This window comes from Delphinapterus leucas, chromosome 17 (genome assembly GCF_059928025.1).
Source record: "Delphinapterus leucas isolate spDelLeu-1000000601 "Yukka" chromosome 17, BTC_Dleu_Yukka2, whole genome shotgun sequence".
In the NCBI taxonomy this organism is placed as follows: domain Eukaryota; kingdom Metazoa; phylum Chordata; class Mammalia; order Artiodactyla; family Monodontidae; genus Delphinapterus; species Delphinapterus leucas.
This window is the reverse complement of record NC_143145.1, coordinates 63,984,670-64,005,316: the sequence shown is the minus strand read 5'-3', so window position 1 is coordinate 64,005,316 and position 20,647 is coordinate 63,984,670.

The following is a 20,647-nucleotide window of genomic DNA, read 5'->3' as shown; positions in this document are numbered from 1 at the left end:
ATCTGCGCTTCACAGACGTAGGAACTGAGACTTCCTTAAGTATCTGCCAGATTCACTCTGCTGGTTAGTAACAGGGTTGGGACACAAACCTACTGTAAACCAGCTCTAGAGTCCACACTTGGAACCCTGTGTTAGAAGTCCTGTGAACAATGTAGACATTGATGCCAGGAGAGAGACAGGGTCACATTGATGCCAGGAGAGAGACAGGGTCACATATCATATGAATGTGCCTTTGCCTCAGTATGGGGACCTCAGGGAAAATTTCTGGAGTTTGTGAATTCTGAATTGAGACCCGAGCAGGTCAATTAACTTGGCCATGTGAACATTCCAGATTCTGCCATAGTGTGAATGAAGAAAAGAGGAAAAGAAAGAAGGGAGAAAAACAATGAAATAGAGAGTGAGGTGGTGTTGCTTAAGGCTGAAACTTGGATTTCTATTTCTCTTTTAGTCTCACTTCTCACATCCAACCCATAGGCAAGTCTTGTCAACTGTACCTCTAAAATAAATCCCGAATCTATTCTGTGAATTGCCTAAGGGTAAACCATTAAAACCTTTCTGTCTAGGGGATCTTCCAGCTTTCACTCTTGCCCACAACCCTTTCATTCTCTTCATAGTAGCAGCATATTTATTTACATTTGCCATCCTCTGTGACCACTCTCTGGCCACTTCCCACTGCACACTGGGCTTTCAAGGCCCTGTGTGATCTGGGCCCTGCTGTCCTCTGTGACTCCCTCTGGGACCCATGGCCTTTGTCCTCCCTGCGTTCAGCCAAGCTGACTTCCACTTAGAACATTTTCTAGTATACAGCCATGCAGAAAGTAACAGAATGAGAGGGGGCAACTAAGTGAGATGCATGAGTGAGAACATGTGTGGAAGGGAAAGTATGTGAAGGCAGGAGGGGAATAGGAGGAAAGGGGAAGAGAACAAGGGAAACAAATGAGAACTGGAGGCAGAATGCGGTGGGGAAAGCCAAGTATTTCCATCTGACTGGAACCTAGCCTGGAGGTGGGGAGTAGAGAAACAGAAGGCCAGAGTAACTGGTAAAAATGAATGCTGTAACTAAACACAACTAGCTTGGCTATTGATTTATTTAAAATCCCTGACAGCAGCATTGAGGTATGTAATTGCACACAGCCTGCAGGTTTTTAAAATTTTTTTAACACTTCAGGGACAGATAAAAGAGCATCCACCAATAACTTGCTCAACAGGAAATCCATCTTCCTTTTTCATGCAATCATCATAAAACCTGGTTGAACAAGGGCTTGTGCATAACTGAACTTTTGGGGAGCATGATTGGAAATTATTCAGAGCTCCAGGAGAGGAGATATAAATTCCACACTGGACTCTGACCCCAAACGTGAAGAATCACTCTGAAGACGATATTCGTAAAGCATTTGGCATTTTTATTGTTATATGAAAATTGGCACATTCCAACTACATCAAGTTATTTTCGCCTATGACAGAATTAATACCATTTGAAAAAAAAATCCAAATGTAGTCTTAAATGCGTGTTTGATATTTTGATAAACTGAAGAGTATTTTTCATAAGACAGATAGAAAAGGAAAAAATAAATGTTTTATGAATTTTTATATGCCAATGTTTTGTAATAGAGAAATGGAGTGGTTACCTTTATGTTCACTCATAGACACAAGAATTGTGCAGAAAAGCCAATATGTAAACAAAGTAGTATATAGTTTATGAATTATAATCAATGAACATTAAGAAGGAAGACATTTTCAGAATGATTAGTACAATGTACTGAAAAAAATGGAAACAAAGCAATATGAATATCAACTTAAAGAGAGAATTGTTAAAGATTAACTAATGTCTTTTTAAATGTTCTACAATCTTCAATCTAAATAGTTCATTATGGGTAACCTAAAAATCTTTTCTTGATAATTATCTGTAGTATTTTTACCCAACTTAATATGACCATTCTTTGTAGTCTGAGATCTGAATGCTAGATATCATTCTGTCTATAGATATTTTCTGAAGTTCCTGTAACTTAATTTTCCAGGCATAATATTCAACATATTTCAAACACACACACACGAAGGACTTCTTCATGGGCATGTGTTCTGTGTAGAACACATGGGGCCTGTGCTTAGAAAGGGCTCTGGGTTTGATTTAATGCTCTGCAGTCACTGTCTTGAAATTCTTAATTATTTTTGGACAAGGAGACTCTCATTTTCACTTTGCATTGGACCCCACAAATTCTATAATTGGTCATGCATACTCACACATATTAAGCTACACATGGTGAATAGCAAGGCATGTCTTCAGGTGGTTTCAGTCTGGTGGAGAAAACAGATGTTAAACATGTAATTTCATGGATAAAGAATATTATGTAAAGGAAACTTTGAGATGTATTTCAAACCAGAGGATTAAGGCAGTCTAGACTAATTTTAAAAATTAGTGGAACTAGCCTCCAGAATAGGTTAATTTACATCCAATGGAAAGATAGCTATAAGTGAATAACCTATAATTCTAAATCAGATATGTTTGATTTTCAAGCATGAGCTTGAGGATGAATTTTAAGTTTTGTCAAATGACTACCTAGCATCTATTTACATGGTAATGTTTTTTTGCTGTTGCATTCCTGAATAAACCACAAATTTACCATAATGTTAAATTCAAGTTGTTAATATTTTACTTAGAAGTTTGCAATTATATTCATAATTGGAGTGTTTGTTCTTCATATTATACTCAACTGAGCCAGGGCCATTTTTGTCCAATTTTCTTAGCTTCATAAAAGGATTTGGGCATTCTGTTGTTTTCTAGAAACTGTAATGTTTAAGCATTCATTATATGACTGATTTGAGTTCAACAATGAAACATATTTAATTTCATGGGATGAAGCCCAGGGATAGGATGTGACTACCAGTTTCAAACATTTCAAGAGTGAAAATAAAAAGGTTTCTTCTGAAGGCTGAATCAAAATGGCCCCATCAAAATATCAGGGACTGCTGGAAATGTGTATGTCAGCATTATCAATGATTGCTTGAGCCATGGAAATGAATGAAATCATTCAACCTGCAACTTCAAAGAGAGAAGAGAGAGACAGTCAGTGCAAGGAGGAAGCTTGAGACATGGGCATTAAGGGTAGATGGAGAATTAGGTGCCAACAAATTGACAAATAATAGGTCGTGAAGTAGGAGAGGCATTAGCATCCCAGAAAGCGGAGGGAAATAGAATTTCAAAACAGATTAAGTAGTCAGTATTTCCAAATGTCACAAAGAGATTGAACAAAATGAAGTTTGAAAAGTGTGCCCACTGAGTTTGGCATAGTAGAGATTGTCTATGGTCCTCATGACAACAGTTTGAGAAGAGCAGTGTAGTTAGGCGCAATATTCCAGTTTCTGGGATGTTAAGGGAAGATGCAAAGAAAGTGAGAGAAGACAACTCTTTAAGGTGTCTGGTGAAGATAAAAGGAATCAGATAATGGTTTGAAAGGCATGTAAAGTGTAATGGAAGTTTCTGGTTTCATGTATGAGAGGTACTAGAACATATTTATATATTAATGGCTAAAATTGGGTTTTTCTGAAGAAGTAGGAAAGGTTGGAACCGAGAAACCCAAGACAGCAGATTTATTTTTTTTCCCTTGTGTCCCCTCCGCTTTCATTTCACTCCTTAATTTCTGTAATTCTAAATAATCAGAATCCACTATAAATCCACTATGCCTAATTTTATGTTCCTTATTGAAACGTTCTCTAGGGCACTCACTTGTCTACTTCTGGATTGAGTATTGGCTAGTCTAAGAGAAAAATACTGCCCAAATTGCCTTTCAGAAGGAACAGCTGTAGCTTATGTAGTTTGCATTATCCACTCTGTTTGTACACTAATGGATGTGTTGTTGGCAATCGGAGGTCCAGTTAATTCCATTTACTGAAATAGTATATTGAATTAGCTGCACCTACACAACAGGAAAAGTACGGAAAGAGAACTGCCAAGGAGATTTACTTGCAAAAACAGGTTGGCCTTTAGGTTAATTTCCTTTTACAGTTTAATATTTGATAAAGATTTATCAGGAGAAAGAAAAGAAGGAATTGTATTAAGTCAAATTTACGTCACCAAAACAAATATTTCTCAAGGGCCTCAAAAGACCTAGATAAAACTAAAATCATAAAGATCATAGTCTCAATCAGGATTAACACAAACCAACTATAACAATAACAACACCAACAAAGTATGAATTTGATCAAGTCCATCACTTTCCTAGATTCAACTCCCCAAAATTTCTTTGGGCCTCTAATCTTTTTTTTTTTTCTTTCTGATAGTGATCTTTGTGGCTATTGAAAATCCTCAATTTTGTTTTGTTTTGTTTTGATTGTTTTTAGATTTTACTTTAAAGTCACTGATTTAAATCTGGCGGTTATTGGAGAATGCCTGCAAAAACTGCTAGTTTCAGAGGATCATTCTTAAATGACCAATGTACCAGTACACACAACAGCCATTTTTTTGTCCTATTTTTTTATTAGATCTCATTGTAGGCCACTTAGAGCATGTATTACAAAATGAAAATATATATACTGAAAACTTAAAAAATAAATTGAAATAGCTTAATACATTAAGGACATATTTGTATTTGGTAAACAGCAAATTTTAAAATTTGCTAATTTAAATTAAAATAAGCTAATTTCAAAAGCTTACTTTAGGATAAAGAAAAGTTATAGTATGGGTTAGTTTGGAGTTAGAATCAAAGGAGCCTTCCTTTTCGAATCTGAATAGAAGTTTAGAAATCTCAGAGAATGAAAATGACACAGAATATCATTTTGAAAGGAGGGAAAAAACAAGAATTAGAAAATATTACATTTCACTGGCAAAAACAACGTCTTAGTTAAGACAGATCAGCCAAAAAAAAAAAAAGAATCTAATGAGGAAGACATTGTTAGAAAACCTGTTAAACATTAGGGAGAATTGCTAACATAGTAAAACAAACAAGCAAATCAAAACATAGAGCCGCCATTTCATAGGACATGTTACTCAAGAAATATATAATACTCTCCTGCATTGTTTGAAGAAATCATTGTATCTTCCTAGAAATAGTCAAGGTCAGCACATAAATGAGCTCAAGTCTCTCCCAACCCTAAATAATACTTTAAAAAAAATTCAGCACATAGTTATTAAGTAATACTATGTGCCAATCACTGTTCTAGTTGTGTGGGATATTTCAGTGCACAAAACAGACAAAAATAATTCCTGTTAAATTGAGATTACATTCTAGTGGAGGAGGTAAACAATAGACAATAAAAAAGTAAAAATTATATTAAATGTTAGAAATTTATTAAGGTCTATGGAAACCAAGCGTAGGATCAAGATAGAGAATGTGTGTTGTGGAGGGGAGTGTGCGTGGGGAAGAGTGTTGTGATTCTAAATGGGCTTCAGTGGGAAAGTGACATTTAAACAAAGACTGAAAGGTGATTGAGTGAGTCACATGGATGTCTGTAAGAAGGATCTTCTGACTCAGTTCTTTTGAACACTTGATTTGCAGTCTCAGCATACTCTATGTAATCTCGTCTTAAAGTTTTCATGAATTCAACTTTCTTCATGCCAACTGTTTTCCTCTCTAATTAATCAGTAGTATTATGGCAAAAAGTGAGAGTAGAGAAGAAATATATGATGGTCTTTTATCCGTGAGGTCTTCCCCCTTATAAAATAGCAATTCCCCTTACCATATTCCCATATATTTTTCTCCATGCCATTTATCAACATTTGACAGATTTCATGCTTACTTGTTTGTTTGTCTTTTTCTCCTCACTATAACATAAGCTCCATGAAGACATTTTTTTGGTTCACTGATGTATACTTAGTTCCTAGAACCTTTCCCAGCAAATAGTAAGTTCTTAATAAATATCCAGTGAATGAATGAATATTCTACAGATAATTGACTACATCAGGGAAATAACTAAAGAATTAGGCATATTTAACCTTGACAAGAAAAGACATAATCAGGAGTACAATCAGGAGTACAATCAAGAATGTTCCAGTACTGGCTCCTACTGGCCTGGGAGAGCTGATGACAAGCATCTCTTCTCAGCTCTGCATTCAGTGACGTCCCATTGGTTGCTTGAAGCAAGCCATGGTGAGAGTACTTCTGCCACAGAAACCAGCAAATACTAAAAATGTATCATTTACCAGTACACCATTGGGCACAAGTTGTCAGATAATGGCTTAGTGAAAGAAAGCACTTTTTAACATTTAGAGCTATCCAACAATGGAATGGCCTCACAGGTGGTATTTAGGTCTATTTTAGAGATCTGCTTATTGAGGATATACATTGGAAAACTTATTCAGGCGTGTAGAGTTGCTGGTCATAGGATACGTTGCTATTCTGAAAATAATCTGTCCCTTTCCCTATGACTCTAAAAATTTTGCCTATTGGTGTTAATTTTTATAAAGTTTTACTACAGTGTCTCCAGATATGGATTTCTTTTTATTTACCCTGTTTTAGATATTTGAAGCTTCTTGATTGTGGGCTGCTATCTTTTATCAGTTCTAGAAAATCTTAGATCTTATTTCTTCAAATATTTTCTCTGCCATGTTCTCTATATTCTACTTCTGAGATGTTATACTTTATCATTATGCTCTCAAAATCTCTTACCATTTCCTCCATATTTTTCATCCCTTTGTCTTTCAGTGCTTCACACTGTTTAGTTTCTTCAAATCTTTCTTCTAGTTTACTATTTTTTTCTTTAATATTGTCTAATCAAATGATAAATCCCATAGAAAATTTTTTTCCAAATTTATTATGTTCTTCTGTTCTTGATTTTATATTTGGTTCTTTTTTAATGTGCTGTGCCACTTTTCATAGCTTATAGTGCCTGCTGAAATATTTAAGCTCGGTCCTTTATTTTTTTATTGAATAAAGTAAGCATGTATGCTTTGTAGTCTTCTTATACCTCTACTACTTGTTTATGATAAGGGTAGAGTATCAAGTATTTGTGGGTATGTTTCTATCTCCTGTTTTTCTGTTATTTTCACTCATGGGGTCTTATTTCTTTGTGTGTCTGGCTATGGCACATCACATTGTGTGCTAGACATTGTTTAGAAACCTCATTTGTAAGAATAATTTGAAGTTCAGAATGATGAGTATCATCCCCTAGAAAGGACTTTTGTTTTCTTTTGTCAGGTAACTGAAGGCACTTCCAGTCTGGGATCTTCTTAATCTGAGTTCCAGGTATGAGATTTCTTGGACCATCCAGATGACGAAAAGCTTGGCTATATAAGTCTATCAAACGTTGTGTTACTTACAGTGCCTGTTTACAATAAGGGTACACTTTTTTGGTGTCTTAGTTTAAAGTAGTGAGTGGCTAATTAGAGCCTCCATTTTGAGTTCTTATTCTCTGATTCTCCCTTTTTTTTTTGTATAGTAGCCTAGTCTTGATTTGTGGTTGCAATGTTTTCTTTTATGTTATGAGACAGAGAGAGAGATTTAAATGTCCGTTTTTTACCTGCATTATTTACACTTGAGGGGTTTTTTCCCTCTTTTTTTGTTTTGTTTTGTTTTGTTCATGGTGTCTCTTGCTAAAAGCCGAGAAAAGTCTTCTTATCTCTTAGAAGAGGGTAGTTAGTATAAAGCTATCTACAAATGCTAAGGTGGAAAGGAGGGCTCTGGAGATCTACTCTTTTAAGCATGCAGATTTCTTCTTAACCTTCTTTATCTCTTCTCTTTACCATAGTACCTCCTTCTACTTTGCTTATTGTTCAAAGTTCAGTCCCTTAGGTCCTGTTCCCCAAGAAAATTATCTTCAAACTCCTGTGAGGGGCTGGGGAGATGGGTGGAAATAGTAATAGTCTTCCTTTGCTTGGTAGGGTTGTGGGACTGGAATCAAACTAAGTTGCATAGACACTTGTCTCCAATGCTTCTTTGTTAGCAACACTTACTGCTGCCTTCCATGCATAGAATCTGATGAAAGAATTTTTGCTAAGGAGAACCTGTTCTCTTCTAATTGATATAACTTTTTTCATCTGCTAACCTCTTGTTCTCATTGTCTTTATGGAATTTTACAATTTTTTATTCCTTTAATTTGGGGAATGTTTCTAGACTTGGCAAAAATAAATTCACGTTTCAATCTACCAAGTTTTAAAAAGCAAATGAAATTAGGTTTTTAAATGCTTTCTGTGAGCCCCATCTATTGTCATGTTTTCTGTAGCCACCTTTATTCTTGTTCTTAGATCTGTCTTTCCAATCCAAGTCCCATTTCTCTACTACTACTACAAATAATAATAAAATCAACATTTATATAAGACTTACTAAATGTCAACAATTGTTTTAAGTATTTGACATGTATCAACTCATCTAAACTTCAACACTATGAGATAGCGTATCAGTTATCTATTGCAACAATAACATTGTATGACAAACCACTCAAAAACTTAAAAATGTAAAACAATTTACAACAATAGCAACACACTGTTTTTTTACAAGTCACTGTTTCTGCTGATCTGGGCTGAGCTCAAAAGACCTTGATTTTGTTTGCTCATTTGTCTGCAGTCAGCTGTCAGGTTGTTATGGGATGGGTCTAGGATGGCCTTAGATGGGACAACCTGGCTCTTTTGTATGTGGTCTCTGATTTTTCTAAAGGCTAACCGAGGAGTATTCCCATGGCCACACCAAGATTCCAAGAGAAAGAGTGGATGCATGCAATGCTTCTTGTAACCTAAGTTTACACTGCACACAATCACTTTCTAATATTCTATTAGACAAAGCAAATCAAAACACTAGTCCAAGTTCAAAAGGTGGGGAATAGACTCTGCTTCTTACTGAGAAAAACTACAAAGTCAAAGTGCTAAGTGAAAAAACAAAAGTGCTAAGTGTATGGATCCACAAATAGGCATTATTATTATCCTCATTTTAGAAGGAACTGAGGCTATATGGAGAGGCTAAGTAGCCAGCTCAAGGTCATGGAGGAATTAGATGGTGGCCCTAGTATTTGAATTCAGACCATCTGACTTTAGTCTGTGTCCTTGATTCCTATGATTTACTCTCTCGCAAGTGGCATATTGAATCAGTTGAAGAGATGATAGAGAAAGAAAGGCAAAAGATAGCAAAGGGACTTTGGAGTAATTCTATACAGAGAAAAAATGAGCATGCCCCATAGAAGAAAAAAGGTTACTGCAAGAAGATGACACTAAGAACCCCTTTGTGAAATTAGAGGAAGGCATGTAGCCTCTGGATTTTGGAAGGAGAGAAGGCATACTGTTAAAGGTAGCTGGCTTTCTGGAGTCTGGAGCTTATTAGAACCCATTTCATTACAGTAACCAGAAGGAGGGCACAGTATCCAAAATAATTCACAATGATAAGATCTTGGTGGTATGAATAGTTGGGGAAAGGATTTTGCAACTTCTTGTACCAGCTGCAATATTAACTGTAAATCTTGTAGCTTGGTTAATTAAGTTGGTTTATAATGCATAGGTAACCTCAAATGTGTTATATAGTGGACATTCTTAATCTTTAATTTATACTTATTAGTCCCTGCCACAGTGTCTTCCTTGATCTCAGTCTCTAGTTTTTCCACCTCCATTTTTTTTACAGCAACCAGAGCAATTTTTCAAAATGCATATTTGATCATAGCACTTTCTGCTTAAAAATCATCAGTAATCCCTTCAGAGTGAAGCCTAAATTTTGTAAGGTGCTTTATCAGGTGGCCTTTCTTTACCGCCCAACCTATTTCTTGCTGTCCTTTCTCTCCCAGCTAAAGACCTTGCAGAATTCCAAATATGTCATACACTTTCATGTCTCGTTCCCTTTGCTCACACTGCTCTTTTGGCAAGAAATACCTTGATCAACACAAACTCCTTCTTTCTTTTTTCCTGTCTTTCTTTTTCTTGCCTTCCTTCCTTCCTTTCTTCCCTCTTCTTTTTTCTTAATCTTTGCCAATTTGAGAGGTTGGCAGGGAGAGCAATGCTGGAATTGGAAAGGCACATTATTAGTACTAGCTAAGGAAGTTGGGAGCAAAAGTGACCTGTGTTATTTCTGGACCAAGGCAGAGAAAAGATTACAGGTGATTCTCTTCCCTCTTCTCATACTTCTTTGTTGGCTAAGAAGGGCACAGGTTTCAAATGGAACAGCTGTAAATTGGTGGGACCTTCTTTAGGCTAGATCCCTAAGTGACTATGTGAAACAGAGCTCCCCCACAATCTGTGATAAACTTGTCACACGAATGAGAAATCAATTTTCTTGTGCTAAATTCCTGAGATTTGGAGATTAATAAAGTGCCACATTATAACCTAGTATTTATTTAGTTCTTTGGTAAAATTCCTCTTCATGTCCTTTGCCTATTTTTCTACTAGGCTATTCACTTTGATTTATAAGACATCTTTATATGTTATACATTAACATAGACATCAACCTTTTTATGTCATTTATACTGAAATAATTTTGCCAGTTTATTAATTGCCTTTTGACTTTATGATGTATTTTCATCTTCAAAAGTGTTAAAATATTTATAGAGTAACCTATAAATCTTTGAAAATTTCTTTTCCTCATTTTTAAGATGAGAAAGGCTATCTGAAATTTGATAGATTGATTTTTCTTCAGTTTTATTTATTTTTAATTGAGATATAATTGACATATAACAGTATATTAGTTTTAGGTGTACTGATCTGATACATGTACATATTGAAAAATAATTACCACAATAAATTTAGTCCATTACTACACATAGTTACAAATATTTTTCTTGTGATGAGAACTTTCTTTTAATTGAAGTATGGCTGATTTACAATATTTGTTAGTTTTAGGTGTACAGCAAAGTGATTGAGTTTTATATATATAATATCTATATTCTTTTTCAGATTCCTTTCCGTCATAGGTTATTACAAGATATCAAATATAGTTCCCCATACTATACAGTAGTTCCTTATTGTTTATCTATTTTATATGCAATAGTGTGTAACTGTTAATCCCAAACTCCTAATTAATCCCTCCCCCCACCTCTCCCCTTTGGCAACCACAAGTCTGTTCTCTATGTCCATGAGCCTGTTTCTGTTTCGTAGATAAGTTCATTTGTGTCATATTTTAGATTCCACATATAAGTGATATCATGTGATATTTGTCTTTCTCTTTCTGACTTACTACATTTAGTATGACAATCTCTACGTCCATCCACGTTGCTGCAAATGGCATTATTTCATTCTCTTTTATGGATGAGTACTATTCCATTGTGTGTATATATATATATATATATAAACTATATCTTCTTTATCCATTCATCTGTCGATGGACACTTAGGTTGCTTCCATGTCTTGGCTATTGTAAATAGTGCTGCTATAAACATTGGGGTGCATGTATATTTTTGAATTAGAGTTTTCATCTCTTGATGAGAACTTTTAAGATCTACTCTCTTAGTAACTTTCAAACATACAAAACAGTATTGTTAGCTATAGTCACCATGCTGTACATTACATCCCCAGGAATTATTTATTTTAGAACTGGAAGTTTGTACCTTCTAACCACCTTCACCCATTTCTCTTGTTTAATTAACTCCTATTTTTAAAACATGAAATGTAATTTACTGTAATTTTTTTTTTTTGCGGTACGCGGGCCTCTCGCTGTTGTGGCCTCTCCCGTTGCGGAGCACAGGCTCCGGACGCGCAGGCTCAGCGGCCATGGCTCACGGGCCCAGCCGCTCTGCGGCATGTGGGATCTTCTGGGACCGTGGCACGAACCCGTGTCCCCTGCATCGGCAGGCGGACTCGCAACCACTGCACCACCAGGGAAGCCCCTACTGTAATTTTTGTTTATGCATGGTATTGGGTAGGGATATAGCTTTGTAATAAATACATGCATCTTAAAACACTTTGCTCTCCTTTCTAAATTAAAAAGACAGTTTGAGGGTGTCCTTTTGAATTATTTCTTAACATCCTCATGACGTTAAATATCCATTCAGTACATTCAGGGCGACTTGGTCATTTAGCACTTCGCTGAAAGTCTGTCTACTCCAGGGATGCAGAGCACATCAAAGGAGGACAGGCAGGAAGCAGAGACGTTTCCTGTCATGAGGGGAAATGCCTGATTCAGTGATGCAAGCAGTCTGGAACTAGACAGGAAGCAACTCTCTTCCTCGGTACCTGTGTAGTTTGCACTTTACTTTTTCACTTAGTAATTCAGTCTTCTACGCGATAGTAAAATATAGATTGAGGGCTGAGAAGCATTTTGCCAGGCTAATGGGAAACACCCTTGTTTCTTTTTTCTCAGTTGTGTAGGCGAAACAGTCTAGTAATTTACAATCGTGGGGACTTTCACTATACTTGGAGATAATCACAGTATAGAGAGTGAAAAATTATCTCACTGTTTTTTTTTGCAGTTGCATGTCGTGTGTTCTAAGATTTATACTAGGCTGGAGTAATACTCAGTTCTCTAACCAAGAACCTGTAGATGCTCCTCCCTTAACACAAAGTTCTGATCAGAACCATGAGATATATAAGAGCCTACAAGACCGAGGTTTTACAAATTGCAATCAGAAATGTGTCTGAGTGATGGTGGTGGGATAAAGGTGTGTGTGTGTGTGTGTGTGTGTGTGTGTGTGTGTGTGTGAAAGAGAGAGAGAAAGTACCTAACCAGATGCAGCCAGGCCAGAGTCAGGTTATTTACAAGGTTGGTCTACAGTCTTTTGCTTTAGTAGTGGGTCTTACCTTTCATAAGATGGATCCCCTACCCTGTCTTAATCTGACACCTTGCAAAGAATTTTTGGTGGCTCTGGTTTACAATGGTTCTAAGAGAAAAAGAAGACAAATCTTTTTAGTACCACCAACACAGAGAGCTGATAATAGCAGTCATGTTACCAGTTTTCTGCATTTGTAGAAACATCAGGTCCTACAGTGCCAGGTTAAAATACTCCTGTCCATTATAATTCCCCAGGAAATTGCAATTCGAACTCTCCATAGAACTGGTCTTTTGGTTTAATATTAGCAAGAACTGAAAAATATTGGCATTAGTTTTATAGTTATTGTTCTTTTGAAATCCCTTGTATTTTAACATCTGGAAGAGGGGAAAACAAACCAAAACTGAACACATGCATCAGTGATGTTTTTGTGCATTAAAAACAGGTCTTCCAAATATTGACAGGGTCAAATTTCTAAGCTTCTCAAGACACAGATCAGTTCTTTTAATAATCTGGTCTCATTTCTCCAATTTGAAATCTTTGAAGGCAGGTTTGTATATTCCACAAATCAGAAATGATTATCATCTTTTAGCACAAGTTGATACTTGTTTTAACATAAAAATTTAGTTGCAACATGTCTACCCAAAGTCAGCAGATGGTCTAAATACTTCCAGTGTTCTGTGGGAAATTACCTTGGGGCAACTTATACTTGTAGCCTCCAAGTACATCTCCAGGCGAGTTATCTGTACCAGAGGTCACAGAGCAGGTGGGCTAACATTAAATTACGATACCTTGAGCTACATGTTTTATTAAATAAATTTAAAATAGACTGTTACAGTCAAAAGGAAAGAATGGGATCAGTTGACAATCTGAGGATCTGAGGAAAGTCGGGTGGAAATATCATAGCTCCCGAATCCTGGGGTATCACAAACCAAGCTCGGGTTTCAACAATGATTCAGCTATTTGGAAATATCTTGTTGATTGTGTCAGCCTTAAATTCAGTACTGATTTCTCTAGAAAACCATTTTGCTAACTGTAAGAGTATGAAGACCTATGGTACAAAAACTTTATACAAACAATAAATAAAATGCTAAACAAATGTAAGATATTATTTTTGATATTAGTAACAGGGTATTCTGACAGCACAAATCCTTCTTGTAATTCCCATCATGGTAATGAGCTACTCAATTAGATTCATTCATTCACTCATTTAATTGTCTATTTGTTTACTATGTGCCAGGTATATAGTATAGAATGAATAGAGTGGGAAAATGTATAACTGAATCACTTTGCTGTATGCCTGAAACTATTACAACATTGTTAACCAATTATACTCCAATATAAAATAAAAAGTTAAAAAATAAATAAATAGAGCAGTGAACAAAACAACAAATATCCTGCCCTTACAGAGCTTTCATTCTGGTAAGTGGGGAGAGAAAATAAAATATAATAAGTTGCATTCTATGTAAGAAGATTCTAAGTACAATGAAAAATATAAAGAAAATAAGAGGGTTTGGGAAAATCCGAAGGGTCAGGGGTTGCAATGAGGGTAGGCCTAATTTTTAGCAGAGTGAGCCCTATAGATATTTGGGGGGAATATGTGAGAACACTTTTGAGTTAAAAAGAGATCAGCTTCTAGAGTTAATTTGAATGTAGAGTTATCAGGATTTGTTAACAGATTGTATATGTAGGCTGTGAGAACAGCAGATGCAAAGGCCCTGAGGTAAAAGGGTTCCTCATTTCTTCCAGGAACACCAGGGAATCTATTGTAGCTGAAGCAGAAGGACCAAGGGGAAGCAATGAGGAGGACAGAGAGGCAGTGGTGGGACCAGATGTGTGGGGTATTGTAGGCAATATTAAGAATTTAGCTTTTGCTCTTAAGTGGGGAGATATTTATTTTATATGCAGGGTTTTAAGAAGAAGAGTGATATGATACAACTTACATTTTAAAATGATACTCTGGCTGCCTTATTGAGAAACAGACTGGACTGGGTTAAGCATGAAAGCAGGAAAACCGGTTTGGAAGATGTTGTAACAGTCAGGTGCAAGAAGTTAGTGACAGTCCAGGCTGACAATAGTGAGAGTTTTAGGGAGAGGTTAGGTCCTATAATATAATTTGAAGTTTGAGTCATCAGAATTTGTTAACGGATTGGATGTAGGGTGTGAAGCAAAGAGATGAATCAAGATAAGCCTAAAGATTTTGATCTGAGCACCTGAATAAGTGGCAATTCCATTAACTGGGTTGGAAAGCGGGAGCATCATTTGGGAGAGAAGAAAGGCTCTGTGTGGATATGCTAATCTCAATTCTGAATGTCACTTTAGAACCTTAGATATATGAATATGTAGTTCAGGGGAAAATTGTGAGCTGCAGATATAGATTTGAGTGTTGCCCATGACAGGGTGTTACTGAAAGCCATGAATGAGGATAAAATCACCAAGGCAGTGACGTTAAAGGACTGAGTGTGAGGCTCTTAAGAATTAAAAGGCCTGAGAGAAGAGGAAGGGCTGTAAAAGAAACAGAGTAGGAATAACCATTGAGGGTGGAAGAAAATCAGGAGCGTGTCTTCTTTTTTTTTTTTTTTGAAGTATAGGTGATTTACTATGTTATGTTAGTTTCTGGTGTACAGCAAAGTGATTCAGTTATATATATATATATATATATATATATATAAAATTTTTCATATTCTTTTCCATTAAGGTTTATTACAGGATATTGAATATAGTTCCCTGTGCTATACAGTAGGACCTTGTTTATCCATTCTATATATAATAGTTTGCATCTCCTTGTCCCAAACTCCCAATCTAACTCTCCACCAATCCCCTCTCCCCCTTGGCAACCACAGGTCTGTTCTCTATGTCTGTGAGTCTGTTTCTGTTTCTTAGATAAGTTCATTGGAGTCATATTTTAAACTCTACATATAAGTGATATCATATGGTATTTGTCTTTCTCTTTCTGACTTTGCTTAGTATGATAATCTCTAGGTCCATCCATGTAGCTGCAAATGGCATTATTTCATTCTTTTTTATGGCTGAGTAAGATATCAAATCTTCTTTAACTGTTCATCTGTTGATAGACATTTTGGTCACTTCCATGTCTTGGCTATTGTAAATAGTGCTGCTGTAAACATAGAGGTGCATACATCTTTTCGAATTATAGTTTTGTCCGGATACATGCCCAGGAGTGGGAGTTGTCTGGATCATATGGCAACTCTATTTTTAGTTTGTTGAGGAATCTCCACTCTGTTCTATGTAGTGGTGGAACCAATTTACATTCCCACCAACAGTGTAGGAGGGTACCCTTTTCTCAAGAGCATGTCTTGAAAGCCAAGTAAAGAACCACTTTAAATGCTTCTAATTGATCAAATAAGATGAAAATTGAGAGTTGATCAGGGGATTTAGTAACATGGGGGTCAGTGGAAACCCTGATCTGAATGTCGTTCCGTGGAGTGGAAAAGGCCAGAGAAGGAAAGGAACAGGGGCTGGATAGCATACCCAAGGAGCAGAGTGGTGGGGTAGAATCTGAATGGAGAGATGTGGTCAAGTTTAGTATGGAAGAAATAACAAAGTGCTTGAACGCTGATGGAAATGATTTGGTATAGGGTGGGAAATTGATGATGCAAGTAGAAGAGAGATTTGAGGCGCTGTATCCTTGAATAACTGCGCTGGATGTGACCTAGTGGCTAACTAAGAGGTTGTCTTAGATAAGGATGCAGGCAGTTCATCTATAAAAATAGGAAAACAGAGTATAGGAGGGTAGTTACTATGGCAAATATGATGGTGGGAGCCTGTGAGGGTGCCTTCTGATTGTTTCAGTCTTTTCAGCAAAGGAGGAAGCACAGCCATCAGTTGAGAGTGATGACAGGAGAAGTGTTTTGGGTACATATGTAGGGAGATATTTATGAATAAAGTCATATAGAAGAGTGTATTAGATAATCATAATGCAGAAGTACAGGTAGGTGGGAGGTGTCTTTCTCATCATATAAGCACAGAGCAATTTGGTACATACCGTAAAGTTAGTCAGAAACTGCTGGATCCCTAGCCCCTCTCCTCATCTGCCTCTGCTTCCTGATTATTAGACCTGTAATTACTCATCCTTTCCTAGTCTAACCCATACTGCCTGCACTCTTGTGATTTACTTATGGTCCTAGGTACTAATGATTTGCAACTTGTAACTTATTACCCGATTTTATTAATAATTAATGTTGACCATGGTGGCTATGTTTAGCTATGCTAGGATTTAAGACTAGATTTACAAGAAGGATATGTTTCTGAATCAAGTCTGTGGATTGGAATCATGAAAACATGATTATAAATTAGTACAACCACTTTGTTAATAAAACAATATCTAGCATCTGGCCACAAAACCTTTAATTCTGTTTAAAGAGTTTTCACAAATGGGCAAGGAGGACATGTATTTTTGTGAATAGATATGTCACCTTTATCTGTTTCTGTTCTCAGATGGGTAGAAAGGAGAGCAGGGGGCAGAGAAGCCACTGGAAAGGTGAACATTTTCCCATTTTTAGTTTTTATGGACAGCAGAAAATAAATATCTCATGGCTGTGGCAGAATGGTCAGTGTCAAATGAGAAAACACACCTGCAAGAATTTTTGATAACAAGCTAGACTGAAACTCTAAATTTCCACTGATAAATTTTGGCTCCAAGCTCAAAGTATCAGTGTGAGTTGAAAGAAGTGTTTTATTAATACTCTAAAATCTAAATCAAATTCAACAAAGACCATTAATAGCCAAGGCATTATTGTTAATATAATGTGAGTGAAATGGATAAGAGAAATTAGGTAAAAGTAAAGGAAATATGGACTCGAAACCAGAAGTCTTGGGTTTTAATTCTGCCTTTGTCATTGACTAGAAACCTGAAACAAACCTCGTAAACTGTGAGTCCCTATATTTCCAGTTTGAAAATGAGAGCTTGAGTTAGACACCTTCTAAAAACTCTTCTAGTTCTAAAAAATAATTCTACATAGTGAATCTTCATTAAAGACTCCTTTTAAAAGTGTCATCTATTAAAATACAAAGGTCAAATTTGTTGATGTGTTTTTTCAATTTTTAAAGAAATTAGATCTTTAGTTTTTTGATGATAAAATTAATACATGTCTTTTTTAAAAGCAGCATAGAAAACTAACAAAGGAGTGGGAAAAAAGCACATGTAATCAATCCCATCTCTCACTATTAACATTTGATGTCTATAAGGCTATTGAATAACAATAGCTATTTTGATTGGAATATATTTATTTTCTTTAAAGTAGTTATTTACTGATATAGGAAAGCTGTATTTAAAAATATTAATTTTGTAACTGGATGCCTTTGTGAAACTCTCTTAAGTCATTTTAGTCAATATTTTGTTTTCTTCATGTAGAAAGTTTTTTTTTTTTAAATTGGGGTATAGTTGCTTTACAACGTTGTGTTAGTTTCTGCTGTACAACGAAGTGAATCAGCTATATGTATACATATATTCCCTCTCTCTTGGACAGCTCTCCCCCGCAATCCCATCCTTCTAGGTCATCACAGAGCACCGAGCTGAGTGATCTCCCTGCGTTATCTAGCAGTTTCCCACTAGGTATCTGTTTTACACATGGCAGTGCACATATGTCAAGTTTTTATCTGCAAATAAAACTATTTAACACATTTTGAGCCCCTACTATGTAAGGAGTCCTTTCAATTATTATGACATTATATTTCATATTCTTAGAAAACATTTTTAACAATTCCTTTGCTATTTCTAGAACGCTATGTCATTTCTAGAACAGTATTAATAGCAGTGTTGAGAGTAAAAAGTTCTTAGTGAGTTTTTTTTTAATCATGTTAAAGATCTTTATTAAGAATTTTAAAAAATGTAAAATAAGAGTTTGATGACTTTTTGGCACCTATTATGATTACAGAGTGTTTTTCCCTTCATCATTTGTTATTTTTAGAGAGGAATTATATTAACAAGACTTCTAGTATTAAATCATTCTTATATTCTGGGAATGAGAAGAGTAGAATTCTCATTCTGGTCATATAATAGTAGAATTTCAATCAGCAATGGATTACAAATATTAACATTTTATTAACAATTTTTGCTGTTGAATTTTTATTGACATGCGACTGTGATTTTATTATCGCTGTTTTGGCCAGGTTTTGTTTCAGGGTTAAATTAACTTTACATAAAGTAAAGCTTTCCTTCTTTCTTGGTGCTCATAGAAGTAAACTTTTCCGTGAAATCTGAAAGAATTCTCTTGTAGTACATTCTTTGTTGTTGTATAATAGCTTCATCAGTGCTTTATTTTGTTCTTGATTTGTTTTGAGACAATTTACTTCACTTATTTTCTGTGAAGAATTTCTTTCAAATAGATTTTCAAACTTATAGGGTTGAATACCTATGCCTATATAAATTTAATAACTTCTCTGGGAACTTGAAAAGGTGGGGAATTACCTGTAGACAATAGTTTATGTTATTTCGTATATTTATAATTCTCTTAAGACTATAGTTCCTCTTTAAAAACTCATCTCGTTTCTGGAGTAAATCTGTTTGCAAAGAATATGTTAGTCTATGTTTTGCATGCTGTGTTTCCTTCACATTTTAATTAATTAATTTATTTATTTATTTTTGCGGTATGCGGGCCTCTCACTGTTGTGGCCTCTCCCGTTGCGGAGCACAGGCTCCGGACGCGCAGGCTCAGCGGCCATGGCTCAGGGGCCCAGCCGCTCCGCGGCATGTGGAATCTTCCCGGACCGGGGCACGAACCCGTGTCCCCTGCATCGGCAGGCGGACTCTCAACCACTGCGCCACCAGGGAAGCCCTCTGTCACATTTTTAAACTATTTTATTGTAAAATAAACCACAAAGAAAGCAAAAAAGGAATGCAGAGATTAATGAATTATTGTAAACAGAATAATTTTTAAAGCCACTTTATTAAAGTATTGTTGACATATAAAAAATCTGTACATAATTAATGCATACAATTTAATGAGTTTGGGGATAGGTAGACACTCGTGAAACTATCACCACCTTCAAGGCCATAAACATATCCATTACCTATCAAAGTTTCCTCCTACCTCTTTTATTATTATGTTTATTTATTTATTTATCTGTGATAAGAGCACTTAACATAAGATCTACCCTCTTAGCAAGGTTTATGTATACAAAACTAATATGAATATGAAATTAGCTATAGGCACTATGCAGTAAAGATCTCAAGAACTTACCTATCTTACATAACTGAAATAAATGAATTATAACAATTACTTAGGTCAAGAAATAGAATTTTAGTAGCCATCCCAGAAGCCCCTTCATTTTCCTATTTTCTTTTTGTTGATTTTGAATCTTATTTTTTATTGAGATATAACTGAAATATAACATTGTATTAGTTTTAGGTGTACAACAAGTTGATTTGATATATGTATATATTGTAAAATAATTACGATGATAAGTTTAGGTAACATCCATCACCTCGTATAGTTACAATTTTTTTTTTTTATTCTTGTGATGAGAACTTTTAAGATCTACCCTCTTAGCAACTTTCAAATATACAATACAGTATTATTACCTGTAGTCACCATCCTGTACATTACATCCCAGGACTTATTTATCTTATTGTCCCATCTTAATCATGGCTCTTCTCCTTCCAAAAGTACCCACTATCCTGACCTTTAAAAGAAGTACTTCCTTGCTTTTCTTTATGATTTTATCATCCAAGAGTGTAGACCCACTTTTTAAAACTTTATGTTACTTTTAAAGTGTTTTTTTAATCTACACATTCTCTCTCTTTCCCTTTTGTTCCATCATAATAAATATCTTGAAGAACCTGAGGAATTGGATGTATAAAGTTTTTCACAGATCACCATATTTCTTTATCTTCTGAATTTCCTGTAAGTTGACAACTGGATTCACATGCTTGATAACACTGTTTTGATTTCCATGGCAAGACCGTTGTTGTGATGTGTTCTTTTGTTAGAAATCTTTATTTCTGAATGTTTTGCTCTTTATATGTGATGGGGAAAAATGCAACAAACTTCACTTCTAGTGCGTTGTGTGAGTTCCAGTG